Source organism: Periplaneta americana, chromosome 14 (genome assembly GCF_040183065.1).
Source record: "Periplaneta americana isolate PAMFEO1 chromosome 14, P.americana_PAMFEO1_priV1, whole genome shotgun sequence".
Lineage (NCBI taxonomy): Eukaryota > Metazoa > Arthropoda > Insecta > Blattodea > Blattidae > Periplaneta > Periplaneta americana.
The window spans coordinates 127,262,647-127,279,499 of NC_091130.1; positions in this window are offsets into that span (position 1 = coordinate 127,262,647).

Genomic DNA, 16,853 nt, shown 5'->3' on the forward strand with positions numbered 1-16,853 from the left:
ATAATTATTAGTTAATACAGTCACAGTTCATTAGTATATCAAATGATACATAAGAAACAATATAAATTGGCTCACTAAAGAGAGTAATATGCATTATATTCATTTTCAAACAAATGTTGATTGTGTTATATTTAAAAAAGAATTGTAGACAAACATTTCTTGGGACAATTTTGTGTAAATATATATTATTTATGTTGATAATTCGATAAACAGCCATTGGTAACAGTTAAATAAAGTAATCCACCACTGCCACACTTTGTGATTTGTATCAGCTACTTCTCTATCCCCACTCCTCAAACGTAGACTGAAGTATTGCGGGCTGCATTCAGCAGTGATTCAGGCTTTCCATTGCTTTGAACATGCCTGATTTAAGGAATTACTACTACATCGTCTTTTCGCGCATTGGAGTCCAACTACAGGTTAGAATGGTGGAGGACAAGGGCGGTGTTAGGGAAGGTTATTAGTCTGTTAAAAACACCATATGTTCACTGTGTCTACTATCCATATCTGACCAGCTGCTTCAGTCGAGTACTGATAAAAAGGGAACTTACTTTTTTCTGCTTAATTAGTACGCTGTGTGAAATGTTTTTGCTATACATTTTTAGACGACTTTAAAAATGAGAATGTAAATTTAGAAAATGGAAAATAGCATCCAAAACGATTCAAGAGATACTAAGGAAATTTTCTCACAGCTGTTTTCTTTGGTTGAGAAGTTATCATTCCTTAGATAAGAAAACAACACATACAGCAGAGTTGTAATACGATGAATTTTAAGTACGCCTTAGTTTTTCTTAATTCTTGAGAAATCAGTTACCGTCTTCGGAGAAGAGACTAGTCAGAGGCCTAATGGTAGTAAGAATAAGATGGATAAATGGAGTGAGTAGAAAAAGAAGGGAAGTGAAACAGAGATGAGAGAAGTGGTAGGGAATTAATTAGAGTTATTTAGGCCTATATGTAATAGCCGGATGTTAAAGAAAAAAAACCGTAAGCAGAATATGTATCCAAGGGAGTGATGACACTGTAAGCTTATACAGAAATGTGAAGGGCCATCACGACCGATGTAAGCTGATGGAAAAATAGTACATTATGCAACGAGCCTATAATGAAGGTAATTAAGAAGTGAGTATGGATATTTATGAAACAAGCGCAAGCGAGTTTCATAATTTTCATACGAGCTTCTTAATTACCATTATAGGCGAGTTTCATACGAATTTTTATGCTCGACCATATTTATAACTTGATATTATTAATTTTCTTTGTATCTGACCTTGGCCAATGTCCCGTATGTTGTGAGATGTGCGCAGACGCGAAAGTATTGATTTTTTCCGAGTAACAGATGTTCACAATGACCTTGCCAGGCCATAAGAACCTACTGAGATAACATTAAAAATAAATTAGACATTGAAAAACGAGATGACAAATTGAATTTATTTGAATATTATTTACAATTAACGCTAATTATTATAGTAACAGAACATAACCTTCTGCGACAGTTTGATTTCCAGCCTCCGTGACTTTTCGCTAATTCTCTTTCGATTGCATATCCGAGAATAATCGATACTTGCGGTTTTATAACGGTACAAAGCAGACCTGTCAGTGGCTGAACAGTTGTAACCTGAGTCGTCATTGGCTGAAAGACCTGACCTTTAATGAGTACGTGTACTTTAATGAGGTCCATTAAGGTCTGCTACCAGGTGTATAATTACTACATTTCGGCATGGTCGAGCATAAAATATCATATCATATCATTATTGCAATTCTAAGGTATAAAATTCAAATAAAATATTATTTGTTTTATGTGATAATATAACTAAGTTCTTTTATTAAGTGATGTACCGTTCAAGGGAATGTTTTGTTTAAATTTATAAGAAAAGTTGTGTAGGTAATAGGAGCTGTTACTTCATAAGTGTAAATAAGATCTGCTAATAGTTTCAAGAATAACTTGTAGAAGGAATTCGTTTTCTTTTCTCCCACCCCCTACATAACTGTGGTAGTGGACTGGAATTGAAATGGAATTTAACTGAGGGGGGCACGGATGGCCCAGCACTGCGACCTGTTGAGATCTATTGCGCTAACCCTCGATATGGAATGAGTTGCATGCCACAGATCCCCTACGCGCACCGCCCTAATCACATGACTCCATAACGACCGGTCCCTACAGCCGACAGAAATCCATATACCATTCCTGCTTCGGCAACTTCCCCCAAGGTCCCCCTGTCGGTCGGAGGCGAAACTCCTCCCCCGAGTAGGTCCGCCTCGGGTGTTCGTTGCAGGAGCCATCCAACTAAATTCCACGGAGGCCGGTCGAGAGAGCCAGTAGCTCCGGGAGGCCGCCTGTAGAGTGATCTGAAAAACCAGAAACGGGATGATGAGGAAAGGGTGATGGGGGAGGAAAGGAAGTGGCGAAGATGAGTGGGGTTCCAATCGCCTGATAAAGTTACTTGGTATCTTATTTCAAGACAATTGTTTTGCTTGTTTTTCTATAACAATTATCGTCCACCGCTGTGGAGTGACGGTTAGCTCGTCTGACCGTGAAACGAACGGAACCAGGTTCAAATCCTGGTTGGGGCAAGTTACCTGGTTGAGGTTTTTCCGAGGTTTTTCCTCAACCAATCGAAGCAGAGTTACTTGGTAACTTTCGAAGTCATTTCGCCATCATACGAGTAATTCCACTTCCTCTTTTTCATCATCATCTCCGTTTCTCTCTTAGGTTCCGGGCTTGTGGTCAAAATTATTAGTGATAGCGATACGCATCGGAATCATGGTAACTCGTGGGACCGGGTTTGAGAGACCGCGGTGAGGCCTACGCGGAATGGTAAAGGGATCATGTAGAAGTCTTGCTGGATGAACAGGAATCAAATGAGTAGGCGGTTACTCAACTGTCGTGCACCATGAAGTCAGACATATGTCAATAATCATGAACGCATCAGGGAAATGGTTATACGGTATGAAGACTACAAGAACGACTTCCAAAAACTTCCAAATGCTGGGATGATGAACAACCATGACTAGACCATAAAACAATATGAAAGTAAATAATGAAAGTTGGATAAGTAATGTTAGTGAGACAATAATAAACACTGGTAAAAATATAATAATAATAATAATAATAATAATAATAATAATAATGATAATAATGGGATAATTTAAATATTTATTCTGTGATATTACTTACTTACTTACTTACAAATGGCTTTTAAGGAACCCGAAGGTTCATTACCTCCCTCACATAAGCCCGCCAGCGGTCCCTATCCTGTGCAAGATTAATCCAGTCTCTATCATCATACCCCACCTCCCTCAAATCCATTTTAATATTATCCTCCCATCTACGTCTCGGCCTCCCTAAAGGTCTTTTTCCCTCCGGTCTCCCAACTAATACTCTATATGCATTTCTGGATTCGCCCATACGTGCTACATGCCCTGCCCATCTCAAACGTCTGGATTTAATGTTCCTAATTATGTCAGGTGAAGAATACAATGCGTGCAGTTCTGTGTTGTGTAACTTTCTCCATTCTCCTGTAACTTCATCCCGCTTAGCCCCAAATATTTTCCTAAGCACCTTATTCTCAAACATCCTGAACCTATGTTCCTCTCTCAGAGTGAGAGTCCAAGTTTCACAACCATACAGAAGAACCGGTAATATAACTGTTTTATAAATTCTAACTTTCAGATTTTTGGACAGCAGACTGGATGATAAGAGCTTCTCAACCGAATAATAACACGCATTTCCCATATTTATTCTGCGTTTAATTTCCTCCCGAGTGTCATTTATATTCGTTACTGTTGCTCCAAGATATTTGAATTTTTCCACCCCTTCGAAGGACAAATCTCCAATTTTACTTACTTACTTACTTACAAATGGCTTTTAAGGAACCCGAAGGTTCATTGCCGCCCTCACATAAGCCCGCCAGCGGTCCCTATCCTGTGCAAGATTAATCCAGTCTCTATCATCATACCCCACCTCCCTCAAATCCATTTTAATATTATCCTCCCATCTACGTCTCGGCCTCCCTAAAGGTCTTTTTCCCTCCGGTCTCCCAACTAACACTCTATATGCATTTCTGGATTCGCCCATACGTGCTACATGCCCTGCCCATCTCAAACGTCTGGATTTAATGTTCCTAATTATGTCAGGTGAAGAATACAATGCGTGCAGTTCTGTGTAGTGTAACTTTCTCCATTCTCCTGTAACTTCATCCCGCTTAGCCCCAAATATTTTCCTAAGCACCTTATTCTCAAACATCCTGAACCTATGTTCCTCTCTCAGAGTGAGAGTCCAAGTTTCACAACCATACAGAAGAACCGGTAATATAACTGTTTTATAAATTCTAACTTTCAGATTTTTGGACAGCAGACTGGATGATAAGAGCTTCTCAACCGAATAATAACACGCATTTCCCATATTTATTCTGCGTTTAATTTCCTCCCGAGTGTCATTTATATTTGTTACTGTTGCTCCAAGATATTTGAATTTTTCCACCCCTTCGAAGGATAAATCTCCAATTTTTATATTTCCATTTCGTACAATATTCTGGTCACGAGACATAATCATATACTTTGTCTTTGCGGGATTTACTTCCAAACCGATCGCTCTACTTGCTTCAAGTAAAATTTATTCTGTGATATATAACTATGAAACATTGAGAAACTTGAAACAGCTATTATTGTTAACAAAAATTGTTAGCAAATGTTTCCTTAGTCCATTCTTAAATTGGTTTGATGTCTGACAGTCCCTGATATTACTCAGTAGGGAATTCCAAAGTCGAGGAACAGCCACAGTGAAAGAATATGAATATGAGGATGTTCGTTGGAAGGGAATGGAAAACATTGAGGTGTGTTGTGATCGTGTGTCTACAGTAGGTTATAGTGGGTGGATAAATTTTGAAAACCAGACGCAAGATAGACAGAAGTGGAGATATGCAATATGTGAAAGAGGAGGGAAAGACAGTGGATTTTCCTACGATCTTCTAGATCAGTGATCGTCAGCACTCGCTGAAATGAATAAAGGGTAAGCGGAGCCGTCCCGTGTGCTCTGTCGTGCAGCAGGAAGAGGTAGAGAGCATACCCGCTAGCAGCTACGAGTGGATCATAGTGCAGTGTGTTCTCCGCGGGTAAGTGACGCTAGCCCCAGGGTGCTCTGTGCTGATGACCGCTGTTCTAGACGGAGCCAGGACAATATTTACGTGATCAGCCCGGCGAATATTGCAGATGAAACTCATCAAAAGATATTGTTTGTTAAAATTATATGAGAACTTACACAAATATGTGTGTTTTGTTATGTTTTTGTAATAATTTATTATAATAAATGTTCCTTGAACAGAGTAGTGAAATTATTAGGGGAGAGTCGGGTAGTATCGGACATCGGGTAATATCGGACAGTGCGTTTCTTTCATCTACCACCATATGGTAGTACCTGAATGACATGGTTACGTTTCTCTATGCGACATCACAGAAACGTAACCATGTCAATCAGGTACTATCATCGTGTGGTAGATGAAAGAAACTCACTTTCCGATATTACCCGATGTCCCATACTACCCGACTCTCCCCTATAATATGCTAGGAACAAAAATAAATTTTACTTGCATGTTTTTAAGGTGTAAAGAAGTACGAAATGGCTAGTTTTGTCCATATCCGACTGCCTTCTTGCCTGTCTGCTCGATAACTTCTGAGTAAAGAAAAAAAGAGAAGGAAGATCTGTTCTTGTTATCGTGCTTCGAACTTTCTGAATAAGTCAATGCTCCGTCGCGAAGTCACCTGTTTGATTATACGTTATTAAAAGAACTGTCTACGTACTTATCTCAAAATAACATGACACACAGAATAAGGATTTTGATAAGGAAATATTTGACAAAGAAAAGGTCTTCATTTTTTTTTTAAGTAGGGTGCCAAGTAGTGGAAACCATCCACGATCTGGATCAGCTCTCGTCTAATATGTCTCGTACATCGTTCAATGTTGTGTATTTAATACCGAGAACAATCTCTTCTAGCCGGGATTTGGCAGATCCAGCTGTGTGCAACACTGTATCTCTCCTTATCTAAATCCGAGGATAATAGTCATGGGATCCTCGGGTGGAGCGGGCAGAACTCTGGTTGTCAGTTTCTTTCGACGTAACGAATCTGAAACTCTCGAAGTGCACTTCTTCTTCCTGAGAAAAATCCAGTTAGCAACAAGACACGGAGAGAACATCGCTGTTCGGATATATTTTCCTCGAGGTGAATGAATAGGTAAGTGTATATTATGTATTCTTTCCACAAGTGGATGTAGAATGTATCCTGAGTGTAAAAAACACAGAAACTGTAAGGTACGTAAATTCGGAAATGCCTTGTAAAGGCTGGTTCACAATAAACCGGGAACGGAAACGACAACGAGAACGAGAACGGAAATAATGTTAAAATAAATGTATTTAAATGCGAGTATTCATAATAATTAATTGTGAATGCTTACATTTGAATACATTTATTTTAACAATATTTCCGTTCTTGTTCTCGTTGTTGTTTCCATTCCTGGTTTATTGTGAACCAGCCTTTACTGATAATTATAACGCGGTAAATGGTGTAGAGTAGGCATCGCAAAACGTCACTTTTTTATTTTTTATTTATTTTATTATTTTTTTTTTTTACATTGGGGAATTTCATTGAAGTGAATTTATTTATGGCAGGCAGAGTAACTATCTCATGCCCCCATGTTTTAAATTGCTACTAGTGCACTTCATTAGAACCAGGTACCCAGCTTCGAAGCCGTTATCCCTGTGAACTTACAACATATTTATTTTCCCCTATTATCGTATTAAAGGATTATCTAAGAAATTAGCAAGTTCTTTGTGATAACGTCACAAATTCATGACGCAATATAAATACCACTCGCAATAGTCGCTACACACGAAGTGAAGTCAGGGGTGGGGAGTAGTGTCGTGCATTTCAAGCGCTATGTTCGGTTCAAGTTTGTCGAGCGTGACAAGAATCGAAGTCTGCTTTGAAGAAGCGGATCTATCCCACTCGCTCGAATCTGCACCTTCAAGCTCGCTGGCCTCTCCTATCCTCCCCCCCCCAACCCTTCATGCTTTTAGCTGCGTAAGGATTTTAGAATAAATCTTGTGAAATTTTGTTTAGATGTAAGGAAAGGTAATTTTTATTACAAAAATTATCATTAAACATCCACAGAAATATACGTACACATTTTGTTTTAAAAATATATTACACTTTTTACTAGACCAATTTCCGACATCTATAATTATTATCGCCGCGGCAGCCTGAGCAACGACCGGCGAGGCTTTGATATTATAAGTTATTGTTTGTCGCGTGTGATTGTGTTTCTTTCAGTCTCACTGCTCCAATCATATTCTACAAAAACGGTTGCCGCCAATGGCAATCCAGGATTGAATTTTGACGTGTACATATCAAGTCCACGTGGAGTAAGAACCAAGGTTGCCATTTTTAATAACAAATGTTCGTTCAGTTTAGTAAAGCATTTCAAATGGAAGTTATAAGTTGCTGTTAATATTTAAGATGTGGAGGCCGTGGGAAGGCGATGATGAAGTTGACAGTAATGTAAATGCGTGTGTTTCTTCAACTAATAGAAGTAACACAATTACAGGTAGCAAATGTATGGGGACATTGAATAAACGGTCTCAGAAAATAATTTGTAATGTGTATGCCTACGTCAAACGTAATAAACTGGGCAAAGGACCGATTACAGAGACCGCAAAAGCTGTTGGATCAAGTAGGCAAGCCGTAAGCAGAGTTGTAGAAAGAGGTCCTAAAACACTCAAAAAACGTAAAAATAAAAAACAGAAATTTGAAAAAGCTGATAACTTCACCTGCAATCTGATTCGTCGAACGGTGTATGATTTAAAAAACAAATGGACAGTCGCCAAGAGTTAGTGAAATATTAATATAACTTCAAAACAAGTGTGAATTCCCCTGCAAAGAAACAACACTGAAAGAATTATTGAAAAAGTTAGGATTCAGGTTCGGAATTCTTAACAAAAGACGCGTGATAATGGAGTCATCGAGAATAGTAACGTGGAGGTACAAATATTTGAACACAGTTCGTTCTAAAAGATCGGCAGGCCAAAAAATTATATTTTTGGACGAGACATGATAATGACATCCATGATGTCCCCAAAAAAGGTTGGGATGTTGGGAGTTGCTCATGTGCCTTCAATGCTCCTGTATCTCGCGGGAAACGAACTATGGTTTTGCACGCAGGTAGTAGTGACGGCTGGGTTCCAAATTGTTTGTTCCTTTCAGCTAGAAATATAGGTGACTCCAAAGCAGATTCACATGATGAAATGAATTCTGAAATGTTGTTGTTATTATTATTATTATTATTATTATTATTATTATTATTATTATTATTATTATTATTATTATTAGTTATAAAGTAGTGTTTCTCGTTTGCACGTCCTGCAGTTTGAAAAAGACGCGACAACATCGCTTTAGAACAGTATGCAATCGACATGTCTGTTATTGTTGTTAACCTTTTCTTTGATCTGCCGGTCGTTACTCTGGCTGGCGCGGCGATAATACATTCTTTGCATAATATTCAAATAAATCACAGTGCTCGGTAACAATAGACAATATGGATGATGAAAGTATTGTAACGGATACAAAACTCAATGTTATTTTCAGTGGCTTACGCAGAATTTTATCAAGGTGGGAGTTATTATTGAAATTGTTTACAAGTCACATGATCGGTATTTAAATTTTATGTATTGTTATTATGTTACTGTATATTTATTAACAAATTATTCTATATTCTAATACAACATATTCATGAATATCTTTATAAAATGTTTGAAACGTAAATTTTTCACAGCCATCCAATTTTAATAAATTTTAACTTCTGTTTAATTTTGTATAATAAAAATGCTTGTGTCATTAAACAGTAATCATTTAGGCCTATATATTTAATCAACAGTTATTTGTATATGATAGGTAAGACACTTTACTTTATATAACAGGAAAATCCATGGAGACAATCAAATACATTGAAATAAATTTAATTAGAAACGATAATAAAGAGAAACGAATACGTAGATGCATTTGAAATGTGGGTATGGAGAAGAATGGAGCATTGAAGTGGACAGGCAGGATAAAAAATGAAGCTGTGTTGGAAAGAGTGGATGAAGAAAGAATGGTGGTGAAACTGATCAGAAAGAGAAAAAGGAATTGGTTGGGTCACTAGCCGAAAAGAAACTGCTTACTGAAGGATGCACTGGAAGGAATGGTGAACGGGAGAAGAGTTCGGGACAGAAGAAGACATCAGATGATAGACGACATTAAGATATGTGGAAATAAATAAATATTACGGTTTATTTAACGACGCTCGCAACTGCAGAGGTTATATTAGCGTCGCCGGTGTGCCGGAATTTTTGTCCCGCAGGAGTTCTTTTACATGCAAGTAAATCTACTACCATCGACCTCAGCCGGGATCGAACCCGCAACCTCGAGCATAGAAGGCAAGCGCTATACCAACTGCTGTACCGATGGCGACAAGATATGTGGATCATATCAGGAGACAAAGAGGAAGGCAGAAAATATGAAAGACTGGAGAATGCTGGGTTTGCAGTGAAAGATCTGTCCTTGGGCAGGACACTATGAATGAATGAATGAATGAATGAATGAATGAATGAATGGAACTTGAAACTCAGCAAGGATGAAGAATGAAACTGGCACGATGAATATATTGAAGGAGGGGTAGGAGGACTATGCCTTATGTCGATGTAGATTTTGTTAATCTGACAGTGAAAAATTAAAAAAGAAACAACAGTTATGGATAAAAAAAATACTGAAATCTAAATGTATTCTTTTTTTTAGTTCAAGGGGTAGTATCAGATCTTTATAACCAAAGCTCGGAACTTGGGGACTTGTGTCTTTGAACGTGGCTAAGCGACCGGACTTCAATGTCAACAAACTCCCGCTTCCAGCACGGCGGTACTGCCAGGTCTGCTAGAAAAGTGGTTTCTGGCTGAACAACATATTGATAGCATTATGATAGATTGAAACACCTAATTTTATAGCAGATATTATATTTAATAAAAATAAACATGAGCAATATGTCAAATTTACTGTTCTGTTCTGTACATTTTCATTGCAGTGTATGACTACTTACATTCGAAGATTTTCAAGCTCATAACTTCTTCGCCTGTTAGTTAAACGTGATTTGAAACGAAAAAAAAAAACTTATTTCCGCGTCACATGAAGTGACGAGAACAAATTTAAAATGCTGAATGTCTTCACTGTTACTATTTTCTGTTAGATTTTCAGCAGTTGCTAGCTGATCTCGTATCTGAGACAAGTAGCTAAGTATATCCATTATTTTTTTCTAGAAAATAGTTTTCAATTTGTGTTTCACTACTAAACCAGGCCCTCTATGACTTGATCCATGACTAAGGACAAATCTTCCACCAATTTAAGGTACTGCTATGTCTTTCAATGAATGCCCGTTTCCAGCCTCTAGTTTGTGTGTGGCACAACTTAAAAAATATAAATTCTCCATTCGAAGAAAATAATGTATCTCCTTCGAATTTCTCCACGAAATTCTGTACCTAAAATTTAAGAAATATATTTTCAAACTTATAGCCTATAATACTCATTTGAATAACACGTATTTTCTAATTTCTCAAACAGACGTTTACCTGTAATTCTCTGAATGTCATTGGCTTCGACATGACACAGTTTCGTCATCCGTCTTGTCGTTCGACGTGACCACTTTCTTCGTACATACGACTGTCCCTGAGCACTTGTAGTGTGAGCTTTGTGTACGCTGTACCTGTAACTTAGGCCTACCCATGCGCACGATACACAAGTCCCCAAGTTCCGAGCTTTGTTTATAACTTCAATGAATACCACATTCATAGAAAAAGAGACTTTCCTTTTATCTTCTCTCTTTAGGAAAAGACGAAGAAGCAAGTTACATGCTTCTTCGCGCTATTTTAAATCCACACTTGATAACTCACTGTGACGCCACAAATGCTAAGAAAAATGAGAAAACGGACCTGGAGTTACATCCGTCTGTGCAAAGGCCATGGAGGAATACATGCGGATGTTTTGGATTCATAATAGGCTTGTCATATCATTGTAAATCTATGGATTTTTCGCCCACTCTGTAGGATTGTGCGTTATTGTTCTCTTCTTCGGTGGGAGTTACACTTTTCGCTATATACGCTGTAAACACCAAGTTAAACATTGTTTACAGCAGCACCACACATTATTTACATGTCTGCGCAATATTTACTCGTGCTTGTATTACCTTAAGACAGTGACGCTATTTTTATGATACATCACTGGCAGATGTAATTCCACTACATTGTCCTCTCAGCTTTACCACTTCCCTTTCGAAAAAATGTATGTTAAATATTTTAATCGTCATTAAAAGTACATCATGTTCGGTCAGTATTTAATCAAAAAATTTAAACTATAATTACGAATTCAATGGTGTTGTAATTCCGCAAGAACAATGTTGTAAATACCTAGGAGTGTATTTAAACTCCAAACTTTCTTGGGGAGAGCATGTTGATAATGTTACGGGTAAAGCATGGAGGGCACTTCACTTTATTATGAGAGTCTTGAGAAAGGCTAGCACCAAATCGAGGGAAATAGCATATCTAACGTTAGTGCGACCGTTAATGGAATACGGAACTACATGTTGGGATCCCTATAGAATATATAAGATAAATTCCTTAGAAAGAATCCAGTATAGGGCAGTTAAATTTGTTAAAGGTTAAAGAGAAGATGGAAACGATACGATAAAAGAACTTAGATGGGAAACTTTGGAAAACAGACGTAGGAAAACTAGAATAACATCATTGTATAGAGCACATCTAGGTCAGAAAGCATGGGTAGACATAACGGCTCGGTTAGAAAAGCCAACGTACTATGGTAGGAACGATCATGATTTTAAAATCAAATGTAGGAAACAGAAAACGGATGTAGGTAAATTCTCATTTTTAAATAGAACTATAAATGATTGGAATGACCTACCTGCAGCGGTCTTCGAGGTCTGTCCTTCCTTAAGGAGATTCAAGAATAACTTAAAAAGTTGTGTATAAAGTGCAAATTAAAATTAAGGTGACATTCAACATTTAATTTTTTAATGTGACATGTATTTATCTAGCCTGACGAGTTACTTCCTTGGTTTGAATTGTAAATTATTTAAAAATAGCTTGTAAGAGAGTCTTAGGCCTGATTGTATAAACCATTTAATCTTAGATCAGAGGTTAAATTGATCCTTGTTTCAGCTGAACTTGGAATTTTGTGTTGTATAAAGTCTAATCTGAGATTAATTTGTCTCAAACTAAAGTCAACTTTGACTGAAGAAATTTCTCCGATTAAGTTAGATGATCCAAGTTCAGTTATTTCTTTTCTGTTTGAAATATACGAGTGACAGATTGTGCAAATAAAATATCTATTATTATTAATATTAATAGATATGATAGGTACATTTATATATATTTCTTTCAATTTCTTGCCTTAATACACAAACAATCTTATATTTTATAAGGCTCTATCGTGTTCAGCAGTATCAAATAACATAACCTATAATTATATTATGTTTATAACAACCATTAATTATTAACGGATATGATAGGTACATTCATAAATTTTCAATTAACTGTATTACTAAACGAAAATTGTCGTTTTATAAAGCTTTATTATGTTTAGCAGTATCAAACACCATAACATGATAACTCGGAGAACAGTAACCTTCTTCTTATTGTCCGCCATTATTTACATTGCACAAAAAAACTAGTGTCTCCAACAGAGTGTACGGTAGTTGTAAAGTCGCTAGATTTCTCATTATCGACAAAGAAAGATTAAATTTTGTCACTATGGGGTGCTAAAATTCCTATTTAAGCAATATAAAAGTTAAAAGAAATTGTCGTTGAAAAAGAGTTAAAGTCGCTAGATTGGCAACACTGAACAAACCTGTCCGCGCATCACGTTTTTCACCTGTTTATGCGATGTTGCCAAATCCTTTTCACGTGAACTTAGATTGCATTTGAACCAAGGTAATTTGATCGCAGGAAAGTTTTATACAATAGAAGAAGTGTCTGAACTCGGTTCACTTTTCGATCTTCGATCAAAGTTGATCTTTAGTCAGGGAGATTTATACAATTGGGCCTTAGACTAGAAATGTTTAGTTTAAATGTAGTTCTGTTTATAAGTATGCATAAGGGTGTAATTATTTGACTTATTTGAACTGTTGTATCAGTGAAGCGAGGTGAGTCAGTGAAGTTATGGTTTTACAGTGCAGTGAACAGTTCCGATCAGTGATAATTTATAGCGTCAATGAAATGTGTCCTATAGTGTCAGTGAAATGTGTTATAGAGTGTCAGTGAAATGCGTCATAGTGCCACTACAGGGAGTGAGATGAGAGTAAAGTGAAAGACTATTGAAACTTATGTAGGACCTATACATAATTATGTAGGTTGTATTGTAAAATTAGGTATTTTATTTATGTTTTATTATTATTGTGTTAAATTGTATTGTGTATTCTTATTGTATTGTGTATAAAATTGTATATGTATTGTAAAATTGTATTGTGTACTGTAAATTTTATTGTGTGTTGCTTATCATTTTATTATGTATTGTTTATATTGTGTATACCACAGCCACCAGGTGCTTGCCCACTTGCAGTGTAAATAAATACATACATACATTATAGTGGCAAGCATTATAGCCACTAATGCCCACGTGCATCAACGTCCTGTTAGTGTAACCACCGGTTAAAATTTCCCCCTAATCCTGGTTAAGCATTTTTACGGTGCCCCAACTTCGTGTTCATAATCTATGTGTACGTTTTGTAAGCAATGTTCGTAAATATGATCATATTACTCCATCCCTGGAAACAATAGGTTAGCTAAGATAAGAAAAGAAATACATTCACTTCTCCTTCTCTTTGAAATCTTGAACTCTTCTATTCCTTCGTACCTGTCGTCTCGCTTCATTTAACTTTCTTCCCAACACAATCTGAACACACGCTCTCGCCATGAAACAATACTAACAATACCATCCCATCGCACCTCCTCATACTCATCATCTTTCACAATAGCCCTACCAAGACTCTGGAATTCGTTACCTGCTAGCATCAGGGACTGTCGAAATAAAATTGAATTCAAACGCAAACTTACTAGGCACCTGGTGAGTAATTGAGACTCGTTCAGACATGGATTCTTATGAACAGTTCTCTTAATCAAAAAAATATATCTCAATATATGGTAATTTCGTCTCTATAGAATTTTGTTATTCTAGGTTTAATTTGTAATTCAGTAAATACAACATAGCCTATTCTTTGTTCTTAACTTCTATGATAAATTGTCTAGCTTTCATTAATCAAGTAATCTTTTTGTACTTTAATTTTTATTGTAATTGTAATTGTAAATTTAATATTAATTGTAATTTTATTCTTCATATTATAGTTGTAACCCCCTAGTAGAGGGGCAGAGAAGGCCTGATGGCCTTATCTCTACCAGGTTAAATAAATAAATACTAAACAAAATACTTCAGTTAGGACTTAAATAGGAGGTTAACCACGGTAATCTCTAACCGGCCATATTCGAGAGGTTAAAGGAGACAACCATATAATGCCATACTCCACACAAAGTACTTCCAACAGTCTCTTCCTTAATTCTTTTTCCAGAGGTCCGCAAAAGATGCTCCTTTTTCTGCTAATAGCTTCCTTGGCTATTGCTATCCTCCTTTTAACTTTCTGGCAGCAGTTCATGTTATTGCTTATTGTACAACCCAAGTATTTGAAGCTGTCCACTTGCTCTACTGTCTCGTTTAGAATTCGTAAGTTTACCTTCTTTATTTTCCTTCCTATGACCATGGTCTTCGTCCTATTTGCATTTATGTTTATCCCAAACTGCTCAAAGCTGCCATTTAGCTTCAGTAGCCTATCCCTTAGTATCATCTCCTCTTCTCCTAACAAACGCCATATCATCAGCAAATCTTATGCTCTTTATTCTTCTTTCTCCTACTATCACTGCTCCCATGTTCTTAAAATAGTTCTTCACTAAGTCCTCCAAGTAGATTTTGAACAGGGTAGATGATCAAGGGCATCCTTGACGTACTTCTCTCACTATTTAACTTCCTTCTGACATTCTTCTACGTTCTTGACTTTGACTTGGTATTTCAGATTAATCAATTTAATTTTTGAAAACGTAATTTGTATTTCAGATTAATCAATTTAATTTCGGAAATCGTCATTTGAATTTCAGATCAATCAATATAATTTCAGAAAGCGTTATTTGTATTTCAGAAATAGTACACTGCATTTCAGAAAACTTCATTTGTATTTCAGAATAAAATTAAATTGTGTTTCAGGAAGTGTAATTTGTATTTCAAAAAAAGTTAATTGCATTTATCCAATCTTATAACAGTTTTTCGTAACATAGACATGACTTATTCCACAGTTATCTTGAAGTTCCATTTCACTTGTGTAATGTAATATAAATTAAAAACTGCAGGAAAATCACAGATTAAACAAGGTCTTATCATATACACTATCAGAGAATATATATGAAGTGATTTCCATGGCAACGCTTTGTAATATAATCTCTACATATACTTTTCCAGATTATTTCATACATCATTCGATCACAAAGTACCAGTATTTCAATACAGTACTGTAATTTTATAAAGTTTTAAGATATTTTTCTCGGATCGCGTGTTATTGTTAAAAAGGTATTTGAAAGTGTCAGCTTGACATATTTTAAACAGCAATGTGTTAAGAAATCAATGTCTATATTAAAAATGCTATTTCATTATGCAGTTATCTGAAATACAAATGATAATTTATGAAATACAATTGATGTTCTCTGAAATACAATTGATCTAATCTGAAATACATTTGACTGAAATGAAATACAATTTCTGGAATACAGTTAACTCAGCTAACATACAAATCATGTTTTCGGAAATATATTTGATTTATCTGATATACAAATGACGTACTCTGATATACATCTGGAAACGGTGTAGTGAAAACTACATCTAAATACAGGGAACATTATAATCTGAGAAAATAATATCAAAATTTGGCATTATTTTTCAGTCGGTTATTTAACGAATCTATATCAACTACTAGGTTATTTAGCAGCGAAATGGTGTTTTGCGAGATGGGGGCAGAGAATTTGCCATTTTATTACCTGACATGCACCTTACAGTTGGATAAAACCTCGAAGAAACCAACCAGGCAATCAGCCTAAGCGAGAATCGAAACAATGCCCTAGCGAAGCTCCGTATGAGCAAGAAAATGTCTATGGCTCTTGGCACTATCACTTATTCTGAAGTCTACAAAAAAAATGTTACCAAATGCTTAGTGAAACTTCTTAATCTTCTTATTCTATTAGAAGCACCCGATTTCGAAACATAGAAAGATAAAAACGATTACAAGTATTATTTACAAGTAACACACTCGAAAACAGGTATTCTAAGAATGTGATGGCCATTGGCGTGAACTGGAGATAATGAGCGGGCTCTTACTGAGAAGTGTTAATCACCAGATTGAGATTTTCCAAGGTTTTCCTTAAATGTAAAGCGAATGTAACATAACGCTGTAGAGAATTCTCGAACTCATCTCGTCAAAATGTCATTTAAAATGTTTAAAAAAATGTTTAAAAATTTGCACACAAATCGCCATGTTCTTATATACTAAGTAAATATCCTGAGTGTAATTTTATTCTATTTGATTGGTATTTTATTGAATCATTTTAACTTAATATAATGTAAGATGTCCTGAGTCACAACCACACTTCGCCTTAAAATGAGTATGCATGGCTTACATTATGTATATATGTTCATCCAATGTACTGTTTTCACCTATGTTCAATTTATTTTGTCTG